Here is a 12,598-nt window from a genome sequence, read left to right on the forward strand (position 1 = left end):
TCCAAACGACAGACACACTTTTACTGCATCACCTTCTGACCAGCTCCTCGTCTGTGGTGTACTCAATGCGGATGAGGCAGCACACCAATCATTTAAGATTTAATTTGTCCAAATGCCATGCAATTTCTAAGTGTACGCTAAAGCAGTTATTCTGAAATATTTTACACAGTATCAATTGCTAATCTCCCATAAAAAGTTTGTTCTACAACAACTGACCCTATTTAAAATATGGCCATGGATTTAATATAATCTATATCAAATACAAAAAAGAAACTAACAGATCACTACAGCACATTTGAAGATCTAGATTTTTAATGTCTTCTTCGTGTAAATCAGTAGGTTACCGTCGCTCCAAGATTAAACAATAAAAAATCACTGGTTAACTTCAATAAATACATTGACACTTGAGCCCAAAAATTGTAAGTCATCCTTGGCCTACCTGGGCCTATGCAACACATAAGCTGTACAGCATTTAGTACATACATTCAGAGCTAGTCTTTAAGCGATGTACACTCCCTGTACACCAAACTATTAAATGCACTACTTGATCATCTTGTTGAGTCTGCTAGAATTATTACCCACATCCTAATGGTTTGATAGCCGCCTACATAAAAAGTTCTGTCTGCAACATGGCATGCCAAATGTTCTTCCCAATCAGAACAATAGCTACCCTGTTATGTGGTACTAATCAACTATATGGCTTAGCCATCATTGAAATGAATTGACATAACATAGCTCACAAGACCACAGCTTTAGTGGCACCGTTAATTTATTTATCCTGCTGTGAAACAGACGAAGATGTTCTCATCCACACCCAGCAGCAGTCAGACGCCACTAAAGGCCATATGTAAGGAAGCATTGTGCATTTCCTAACAGTGTGATTCGCAATTTCAAGCCGTTAGGAAATGCAAAATGCAATTTTGGAATGTAAGAAAGGCATTTTCGGTGGTGCAAAATGCGATTTCTATCCAGTATAAATCGTATTTTTGAAATTGCTAAATAAGTAATCACAAACAGGGATTTCCAAATAGCGATTGTACCATGTACAAAGGATTTCCTAATTGTGAATAGTCGTAAAAGGGCTATTTAGGAAATGCATTTGCCATCAATCTGTATCAGGTGGTAACCAGGTGCAAACTATAACAAGCATTTACAATGCAATAGGTCTCGCAATTGTGAGAGTTAGAGCTATTGGAGTTGTGAATGGCAATGTCTTTTACCCATGTGTTTTGGTATGGAATAGAGTTTTTTAGCTACTATTGTGATAATGTCGATTACAGCTACCTGCGCTTTAATTATCATGTCTGCACGCGCCATACACAGGCGCTGAACCGATAGAAGGACTAAAGAAGAAGCGAATATTTCATTATTTAGATACTCAAGACAAAGAGTGATTGGAACTGCTCCCCCTTCTTTCGGAAAGCAGGGGGGAGGATGTTTTGCAATTTTCTCACATATAGCCTCAGCCTTGACCCTGATGTGTCAGATATTTTATGACTGCATTTCCCAGCTGAGTCTTAAATTTATGAGCACAGTATGTTCATTTTCTCCAATGACGCTGGCTTAATAATGGCTAGGAAAGGAGACACATAGTGCAGTACGGCCGCAATCTCTGCTTAAGGACATATTTAGCCGTGCGCCATCTTGTCAAGTAGCTGCTGATGCACGGAGTCTAGTGAGATTTGGGATGTAGTGTGGGGGGTTAATGCTCCTGATGCCTGGGTTTCAGCGAGACATGCAGGGGTTAAGTTTAGGTGCCAGTTCGCCCAACTTTGCCGTTCATCCTTCTGATGCTAATGGGATGAGCCCAGTTCTCTTGGGTGTTAGTAATGCCGTCACAGGGAGGCCTGCACTCACTCGCCCCTGCGATTCTCAGGCACGGCACTAGCAGGAGCAGACAGAAGGCTGCGGCAAAGGCCTGTTTGAACAAAAAATAAGTAAAGAAAGAAGCGCTAGGAAAGAATTCTAATTGAAGGGGTAGTCGTCAACCTGAAAAGCCTTGGTGTGAACATTGAAAACATGAGCCTAAGCTCTGAGTGTAAAACATGAAATGCTTAGTTGACATCAACTAAGAAAGTGTCATGGGGCGGAACTGATGATAATAGATTGTTTTGATAGCGCTCCGTACAGTGCTGCAATGTGGTTTATCGTGGCGCTTGAAATAAAAGGTGTTAACGCTAACCCATCTTTGTGGCACTTATTTCACGGGGAGGGTATCGAGGCAGTGGCTGCGGCGGAGAGTTGGTTGTGGCCCTCTTGGCATTCAGTGCTGGTCACAGTGGAAGTGCCGTTATTACAGTTGGCTGGAGGAGGCTGGCTTACTACGGTCTTAGTTGTCCGACACAATACACACTCCCACACTGATACTCAACAACACGTAGACACATACGCCGACACATGCAGACGGGCGAGCTCACGTGCACAGGCACACTCACTCAGACACACACTCTGTCACTGACAGGCATGCACCCATAGGCGCAGACAGACATACACACGAACACACATGAAGAAACCCGCACAGACACACGTGTACAAACATACAGGCGCATATACATGGAACATACACACACAAGTATCATGCTCATTCACCTACTCATTACCTAAATTAGACAGAGGCGCCATCTATCTTTCTGAAACACACACATAAACAGACACGCACACCAAAATACAGAAATCGACACACCCAGACGGACGCATCCATGATTTCATATTTTCAGCACAGCAGGCCAGTCTCACAGTATCAGTGGTCAGCGCCAAGTGGAACCGTGTGCAGATGTATGCAGAGCCAGTCATAACTCGCAACTGTATGTCTATGGATCCGCCGAATAAATGTAAATCTATATTCAAATTAAGGGCGCGCAATCCGAGCTCATCAGTCACCGGGTGCACCTTCTAATTGTGCGTTCATGGCGCTATGATCTCAAAGTCTCGCTCCATCTGCACCAGCAGCCGGAGCGGGGGCACCCTACAAATAGATCAAGTGGACCAGAACTAAAAACGGGCTAATCCGTCAGCACCCACGCCTTCCCGCCAATTTGTGACCGTCGTACACTGGAGAGTGGGGGCAGTCATGCAAGCTGCCACAGCACTGTCATAGGCATCTCCTTGTAGACGTTCTGCCCCCGACATGGTCGCTGCTACTTCGCGGATTCGCGGTGTGCATACGCTCAGCAGACGTAGTGTGTGCACATCTACGGCGCGATGTGAATTAATTCTGCACCACACAAGCTCTTTCCGTGCACATATATGGTGAGCACTTCCACAGGTTATGTGCATTTGACACTCTTCACACTTCCAATCGAACAGAGGGTCTGAGCGGGACCGTCTCGCCAGGTCTCGACAAGTCAAGCTGCCACCTGGCACAGCAGTGGCAATGCCATTTACAACAGACTGCGTGTTCTGTCCCACAGTGTGCCGCAAACTACTAACGCATGGATGACTGTGGGAGCACGGGAGGCTCCTCAGAACAATTAGTGAGTGGGCTTGAGTGAGCGCCACAGTCAATGTCCGGCATTGTTTAACTGAGCCAAGGATGAGGCAGCCATGTTGGAAAAGGTAGTAGTCAGGAAACATTAACAAGCAGCATGTGTTGCCCGTCCCTCGCCACACCACAATCAATCACAACACATTAAGTGCATCAAAAAAAGTTCACTTCCAAGGGGATATGTCCGGAATTCCTTAAGTACTAACACACGTTTTTACCCAAAACACCAGTGTGTGATGTCTCAGGGGCACCAGAGAGCAGCTGCTCAGAATGGAGCTCGGTCTACCAGAGGAGCAGGGGCGGGAAATCGAAACTAGTGGTGCGCGCGCACCTCAGAGGAACGGGGGCGAGGGAGTGCAGCAGCGGCAGCGAGGCGAACGCGCACTGCTGCGCGTTCTAGACACGGACAGGAATGGGCGGGGCAAAGGTGGGACATGCGCCCCCCTTTGCCCAATTGCGTGCTGTATTTTTTTTTTAAAAGCACGCTAAAGCCAATGACAGCCAGCTAAAGCAAACCCACGCGCACAAGCATGTGGGTAGCTTTCTGAAGTCTGTACAAGACATCTCGCGCTGCGCGAGCAGTGATGCGCACTGCAAAGCTAGGCGTGAGACCTAAAAAGGCACCTAAAATGCATCAGGTTCTTTCAGAATGGTGGTACCTTATGCCTTGGTGAGGAGGATAAGGATTTTGGCTGGCAGCCGGAGGAGGAGACAGGAGAGGCTATTTAGGGCGAGGGTCACCCTGTTTGAACAAACAGAGGAGGATATATTTGAGAAATACACACTCAGTTATGAGGTAATTCAGGAATTAATTGCTGAGTTACGACCTCAGCTTCAGACCCCAACACTCAGAAGCAATGCGTCGCACCACATGTGCAGGTATTGTGTAGTCTACACTTTTTAGCTTCTGGCAGTTACCAGGGGGTCACAGCAGTGGCGGGCGGATCACAAAGTGCTTTTTCCAGGTTCTTTCACAGGATTCTGGACATCATGGTTAGCAAAGTTGGACAATACATATATTTTCCAAGTACCCCCCATCATTTGCAACAGACCAAATTAATGTTTGACCAGGTAGCACAGTTCCCTAATGTTATTGGCTGTGTTGATGGCACACATAAGAACATATGTCCCGCCTCAGCAAATGAATTCATATATAGAATTAGGAAAAGCTCATACTCAATTAATGTACAGATAGTATGTGATGCCTCGTGCATCATAACAGACCTCCTTGCCAGATTACCAGGCAGCACCCATGACTCCTTCATGTTCCGCCACAGTGGAATACATAACTGACTGTCTCAGGGTGCATTTGGTGATGGCTTTTTACTTGGTAAGAGAATTACTGACCAATGAATACAGTGGCCAGAATGTATTGTGTAATGCGACCTAATGGTTTCTCTTTCTCATGCTTTTAAACGAGACAGTGCATATGCCTTGTGTCCTTGAATACTGACACCATACTTGACTCCAAGAAGCAGAAGTGAAAGGCAGTACAACAGGGCACATAAGAAAACAAGGTCCATCATAAAACAGACCTTTGGCATACTGAAGTCCAGGTTCCACTGTCTCCACAAAACTGGTGGTGCACTACTTTATAGAACGGAGACATATCATAAAATCACTGCCACATGTGCCATTCTATACAATATCGCCATGAGGAAGGGTCTGCACAATATCAGCACAGAGCCCGAATCAGACTTAGATGAGGAAATACCACCACTACAGGTGCAGCAGGATGGGACATGTGCAGCAGAAAGTCATGCACAATGCACAGAGATAACCAACTATTACTTTTGAGATATGAATTATTACCACATTTAAGAAATAAATATCACACATGATGGTAATGCATGGTGCACAGCTGAAAGATCGCCTTTTAATAAAGTTGCAACAATAATGTATCTCTCCTTACTCAACTGTATCCATTGATCCATTGCAGATGCAACATAGTTTCAACAAAGCAAAAACGTATGTAATAACAACCAAAACAAGTAGACTCATGACTGTTCACAGGATTCGCTTCCCCCCCCCTCTGGGGTTGGTTGCCTTCTCTGCAACACTTGCCTGTAGAAGAGGGGACATGTCAGATCCGGAAGTGTTTCGCCGTGCATGCCTGGTGCAGAATCCTTCTTGAATAGATGTGGCACTGATGCTAGAGCTTTCTTCACTCTCAGGTGGTGGCAGAATGTTGGAAACAGACAGGTTGTGTGTCTGTATGTTTTCAAGGGCTGTTGTTACTTGTACTAGCCCATGTACAACATACTGACAGCAGTGCCCCAAGTCATTTTGTATGTTGACAGTTCTCCTTGCAAGAGTGGTCGTGGCTACTGCCAATCAATTTATTGCATGAGTGAAGGCATCAAGGTGTGTCCTGTGCTGCGGGTGTATTTGCAGACGTTGCTCCTTCTTCATGGCAGCAATCCAATGGTCTTCCCCATTCTGTAACTGCAGCATTGACCTTGACAGGCTTTCCAGATGCCTTTAACAGTCTTAAGTGGTTTGGTTTGCAGGCGCTGTACTGAGATAATTTCTCCAGGCCACCAAACACAGGAGAACTGTCTGCCATGTCGTCTGACACGGTCATTGAGGACTGTTGCTGGTTGGACTCTACGGTGTCTGTGTCCTGCCCACAGATGTAGTTTTGTTCCTGCTTTGGCACGGTCCCTCATTACGGTCTACAATTTCTGGTAGTGGTGCAATGTTTTTTCTCCTAGTATTTGGAGTTTTTGAACTTGCACCTGTATAGTGTAGGATGCTCCACCTTAAGCTGCAGAATCGCTTTCTCTTCAGGATAGTAGGCTAAACTTTTGTTGATTGTCTTTTTGGAGTGTGTAGTAACACTTGTGAGTGCGGCAGCCGGTTTATCATATTATTATTGGGACCCGAGACAATTGGCCCATTTTTAAATTGACATGTGTAAGAATTTTCAGGTGGGGCAGGAGTGCATTGTCCATATTCATTTGTGAAAAGTATACAATGTTTTCCATTTTAGGATTGTTCAAAACATGTACTTTAATGGTTAAATAAGGTTTCAGATTCAGTTAATACTTACACTCTGCACTCCCTGTTCTGCTCCATGACCCTTCTGCTCACAAACTGCCTTGGCTTTTCCCTGCCACTACTCGGCGGATATAGTGTTTTCACCTATTCTTTTTTTCCCAACTCAAACAATCTACCTGCAAATGTCAGCCCTTAAGCTGAAATGTTGCTGAACTAGGACCCAGGGCCCTGCAGAAGTTTGTACAAAGGACCATGGGTGCATGGGGAAGGCAAAACTGTGTCTTATGTTCCAGTGCTCAGCTACGGTCACCATGGCACCAATTAACAAGAAATCCCTTTTTCAACTGTAACATAATACATGCTCTGAGTTGTAGTTTTGACCTATATCAACAAAATGCACATGGCACGAACACAACTATTGGTCAAGAAATGTCTAGAAGTATGTCAATGTGTCCCTGTGTCCCTGAGGAAATGGACTCTTCCGCTAATCATACTCTTAGCAGAGAGAGGGCATCCAAAGTGCAACTTTTCCTGAACTACGATTTCCTAATTGCAACTTTGAATTTGTAGAAATCGCTATTAGTGGATTCCACTGTTACATACATCTCATTTTTTGATTCCCTAATAGCGATTTCTACAAGTATGCTATTTAGAAATTGCAAAGCCTTACTTTTGTACATATGGTCCTAATTTCCTTGATTGAGCTGCTGAATTAGGGATTCTGTGAATTATTGAGAAGGACACAGTCTGGCCCAAGATAGTGGCACAGAGATGTGCACCTACGAGGCATGAAGAGTTTTGCACAGCCTGAAAAAACTGCAAGCGAGATCTGCACAGGTAAATGAGGCAGCCAACTCTCGAACTTGGCTGCTTGCCTCTTTGAGTGTCGAGAATAAGAAGCTGATCATGAGCCGGTGGCTGCCATGTGTAGAAACATTCTGCATGATCGGTCGAGGTGCTGCAGCCCCTACGAACTGCACCAACAAAGGATCTGGTGCTTGGATCATGAGGAACCTAGGACCCTGGATTTGGTCCTAGCCCATAAACCCCTGAGAAGATCTGATGATTTAGCACATAGGAGGTTGCAGGTTGGTAAGACCAACAAGCATAGAGATACAGAACATTATGGACTTACATGCGTGTCACGTACCTGACGGTGAGAACAAGCAGAGTCCCTAGCTTTGCTGAACATTCAGGGAAGTTTGATAACATCTTTCATCAGGTGATTTAAGGTATAAAAATGATGCTTGCAATGAAGATTGATGCCATGGCAATTGATGTGGGCCTTCTATGGAAAGATCACACAAAACTATTGTCGAGACTCACAGAGAGAAAATCCATGCTTACAGAGATGAAACCAGAGGTGATGGAACTGCAAGCACAGGTTGCTGAACAACGTGAGGCAGTCCATCTTCAACAAGTGTGAGCGCAGAATGCCCAAGGGTCACGGTGGAATAACATTTGCACAGTTTGATTGACACAAAGAACCGAAGATACCAGCACTGATTTGTTCCTGGAAAAATGGATGACAGCAAACATGCACAATGATGCTCCCTCCAAGCTCTTCTCTGTCGAATGGCCGCACCAGGTGCCAGGGTGCCCTTTGACTCCACCCACCCTCTCAAACCTTCCACCCTGCAAGAGCAATGGTAGCTTGGCTGCTCAAAAGGAGAAACAAAGCGATACCAAAGTGGATGATGGACGGAGCGTTTGAGAAAATCAAACACTCACCCCCAGTCAACTGATCTGGGTTTAATCCATCACCATTCTTTAGCTCACTCCACCACCCCAGTTCAGACATGGCCATATGCAAATCAGTCTGACCCTGTGCCTCATGGGAACAGTCCAGCCCGAACTGCCAAGCCATGTCTTCCCTGGACCGGAAACAAGCATCCTGGGACCGGTTTCGGATTCATAATCCTCATCAGCCAGGCTATCTTGAATCCAGTGGTAGAGTGAGCAAGGGACCCACGTCTGGGCATACCGTGCCAACTTAGGGCGAACAAAGCGATACCAAAGGGGATGATGGACGGAGGGTTTGAACAAATCAAACAATCACCCCCAGTCAACTGATATGGGTTTAATCCATCACTAATCTTTACCTCACTCCACCACCCCAGTTCAGACATGGCCATATGCAAATCAGTTCCATGGGAACAGTCCAGCCCGAACTGCCAAGCCATGTCTTCCCTAGACCGGAAACAAGCATCCTGGGACCAGTTTCGGATTCACACCTATCAATATTTCAAGAGCCCTGAAGAAGTTCATGTAATAACTGAACGAAATGCGCTGTCTTGATAAAGTTCGTTGATGCAATGAACTTGAATGGCTTTAATAAAAGAGATGACTGAAAGGAACATACAGGCATACAGGCATTCTTATTTCCTTATTGACTGCACATCCATTGGATATATAAAAAAGAAATGGTACAGCGAAGTGCCGCTCTGAAATTCCGCCATTGTTGTGCTTGATTATATGTTTCTGGGGAACAATAGGGATGCTGAGCCGGAAAAGTCCTCTGCATGGTAAAATGCGCGTACCCCTGCCCTGAGTGCCCAACTGCACTGTTTTATGGATCCCTAAGGCTGATTTTTTTTTTGTCATATGCAAACATTGATCATGGGTGTGCGTCATGACATAGGCCGGTCTCACAGATTGCGGTCATGTTGGACCAGAAGGGCTGCCCAAAGCGCTACCCTCATAGTGGTGGATGGCTATCACCTTCACCAGCAGTATGAGTAATGTGGTGGCAGCATACTGCGTAGTGATCAATAGTAGTGAACAGGCCTGTTTACCCTGTGTCACTGGGGAAAGGCCTACAGCCTCACTCACCTTTTTAAAAGTTCTGCTGCTGTGTGCTTAACTCACCCTTGGCCTACATCAGGTAGATGAGGAGTGCAGTGCAGCACAGGACTAGTGACTGCACTGATTGTATGTATGCCTCGGAAGGGTACAGCACAGGGATAGAGAAGTACTGAGCAGTTCATATTTGTTTATTGCATGAGCAGGGTGCATGTGTACTTCCATGAAGTACAATACATAAAGGGTGAAGCATTGTGCAGCGCACACCTGATGAGTGTGTGTACTGACGGTGTGTGTGTGTGTTTGTAAATAGCACATCCTGGTTAAACATAGAGAAGCTTCAGTGCTGAACAGTGTGCGCAGACTGTGTGTGCATGCCGAATGCATGCATGTGTACATGTGAGTGTACAATGGATGAAGGAACAGCACTGGACAGAAAGTGTGCTGTGAATGCACACTGAGTAAGTGTTCCTGCGTAAGTATTTTACATGGAGGATGATGGGTTCCATTTCGAAAGCCCAGGCCTGCCTGGTGAAGACATGAGGAGGAGAGGAATCCCCCATGCAGACAGGTTTGAGTATTTCTGCATTCTGTTAACTGGGTGGGACACACACTGGAGGAAAAATGTAGAGACTCTTTACACTCCAAAATACCGCTCTTTGATTAAGTGATCGATCACAAGGAAGGGGCCTTGACACATTTCAGGAAGAGAGATGGGGCTGATCAGGGAAGGGAGTAAGGCTGGAATTCTGGAGTAACCTTTTGATCCACATATTACTGTGTCTGAAATCCAGGTGTGAACTCTGCTCACTCCCATGAATTGTGTTTTGGGTCAATCAGCTTTGGAGTCTTGTCCGCTGTGAGAAGACATCCTTTGAGCAGGAAAGAAGAAAAGGAAAAACATACACTTCAAAAGAAGCAGGACCCCAACATAAAAATTCAAGGACCTGGCCCCTAAATTATATTTGTGTCTGGAAAGGGACTATAAATGGAGAGGTTGAGGCCATAACGTCTATCATCTGCCAAGCAGCCAGGCAGGCTGTGTGAGAAGGGAAGCTCTTCAAGACTTCTGCCTGTGACCAGGACAGGTGCCAAGGCCTGGTAGTCTCACTGTTGAGTGAGGGGATATCACTCAGGCAAACCAAGAGCACCTGCCCTGGAGCCTAGAGCACCAGCGCTTGCCTGCTTGCCAAGAATAGTGTGCCCTGAGAAGAAGAGGCAAGTGCTGGAGGGAGAGAGGCCCATGAGTGTGATCTACTGTGAGGATTCCCTGTGCGAGGATTCAGTTATGCGATGATTAGGCCATAGCTGAGTACAGTATTGGCTCTGTGACCCTCATGCAGCAAGAAAGGGCTGCCTTGTTCTGAGCTGTACCCAAAGAGATGTGCGGGAAGCACCAGGGAGCTCTACTGTGGCCCCGTATGCCGGAGACAGTCACCAGTGAACTGATTTTGGGCAAGAGCACAGGAATGCCAAAATTCGAGGCCTTGTATGCCAGGAGGGTCCACTGTGGTGAGGGCAGTCGCATAAGGAGAGTCCCAGGAACAAACTGCCAGCAGTGCTTGACAGAGACTGCGCTGCCCGGTGTTGCTGCGTACACTGCTAGAGGCCCGACTTTGCCGTAAAGTATTAAGACTCGTGAGCGCCCGAGGAGAGGGCACTCGCTGCATCACTCAACACTGCTATACCACTGTTGTGGGTAAGACTGGAACTGTGCCTAAGGGGCCCCGGGGAACGAGCTGCTAGCAGTGCTGTGGCACCATAAACAATTTTGACTAACTTCTAAAGAGTCAAAGGGAAAACTATTGAGTGCGGCCTAATAGTGTACCTTCCCTGGATGCAGCCAGCAGTGAATAAGGAATAACTCCAAACACGTCAAACAAAGGAGGGTGGAACAGGGGTTTGTCTGACAACTACTAGAAAAATGGACCAGACACAAAGTGGCATCTATAAGTGCACAAGAGGGGCAGAGGGGCAGGTGCATGATTCCCACAGACTGGGGTACTATTTTATTAGCAGATAAGAATAGACAGATGAAAGAGCTCCATGTTGTGTGCCCATGGTCTTTTAGATAGAAACCATAGCTAGATGATACCAAGGGTGTTAAACATATGTGAACAAGGTAATGCTCCCGTAGCAGATCAGATACAAGGCAAACATGCACAGATGTAATGACTAAAGCCTACATGTTGCATATGTCATGCTTTTTTATGAATGCATAACGATAAGCCTACAACTCTATAATTAACTGGATGAAGCCTGCTTTTTGTCTCGGAAAAGTGTAACTTCAACTGGTCTAGCTGATGTTCTGGTTATTGGTTTTTCTTTATACTTCAGTAAGAAAAAATGTGAGCGTGTACTTCGATTAGATACAAAATGCAAGAATACTGCATTTAGAGCAAATGGAAAATAATAGTTGCAGATACACTTATGTAACCCTGCACGAGGCTACAGGCAACTTCAAAGAGAAAGAAGCAACACACTCCCAACAAAAAAAGAAAATAAGTATATTTAATTATTGTAGTTCCTCGACGAGTGTCATACAGGAGGAATCAGACTGGGGTACAGAGAGATCCAACAAACAGGAGCATCATGCAGAGGAATTAGCTTGAGAGATTTCAAGAGTGGTGTTTCTAAATGTGTTATTAAGGTTGTCAAATTAGTTAGAATCTGAGGATATGATAGAAGTAAAAAATAGTAATGGAACTAATTCATTCAAACCTTAAGTACCGAGTTTTAAGCGAATACTATTGCTTTAGTGATGGCTTATAATAAGTAGACAGTGAGACACTATCCTGCTATTTGCAGACTCATGTTCTAGGAGATTTAAACTTAACGTACATGGCTTGGAAACCCACAACTTGGTTCTGAATCATTTCTATCAGTTCCATTGCTAAATATATGTACCTGTTGTGAAACAATTTAACGAGTAGTCAATCAATCAATTAAGGTACATGCTGGTGACTCCACTGGTCCTAAATTGACAACATAATTATATATACTTTGTGTAGGTATTTGGCAGACCATCATTAGTCACTGCATTCAGAATGTAGGCAACGGTTTGTTCCGTAGACACCTTCACAGGCCTCTGGTCTTTCTTTTCTAACCTGTAGTTTCAAAGAATGCCACAAAGTCATCTAAATCTACTAACAAGGATTTTGCGCACCAGTACCATCCTAAAGTATCTACAAATGCAGAGATCATACTCACAATATGCATACCACAAAAACAACAAGACCTCTACAGTCCAAGGCACCCTCTGGGCCTGTCTTCGTGAATTCATTCACAAGGAAAATAAAAGAGAGAGCTACA

General features: G+C 45.2%; 1 protein-coding gene across 1 annotated transcript in view; it reads right to left on the minus strand.

The window, feature by feature from the left end:
* Positions 1–12,598, minus strand: part of PDK1 (pyruvate dehydrogenase kinase 1) — a 199,759-nt gene that overhangs the window by 78,235 nt on the left and 108,926 nt on the right. The gene's annotated exons all lie outside the window — the stretch shown is intronic.

This window comes from Lissotriton helveticus, chromosome 3_1, assembly GCF_964261635.1.
Source record: "Lissotriton helveticus chromosome 3_1, aLisHel1.1, whole genome shotgun sequence".
NCBI lineage: Eukaryota > Metazoa > Chordata > Amphibia > Caudata > Salamandridae > Lissotriton > Lissotriton helveticus.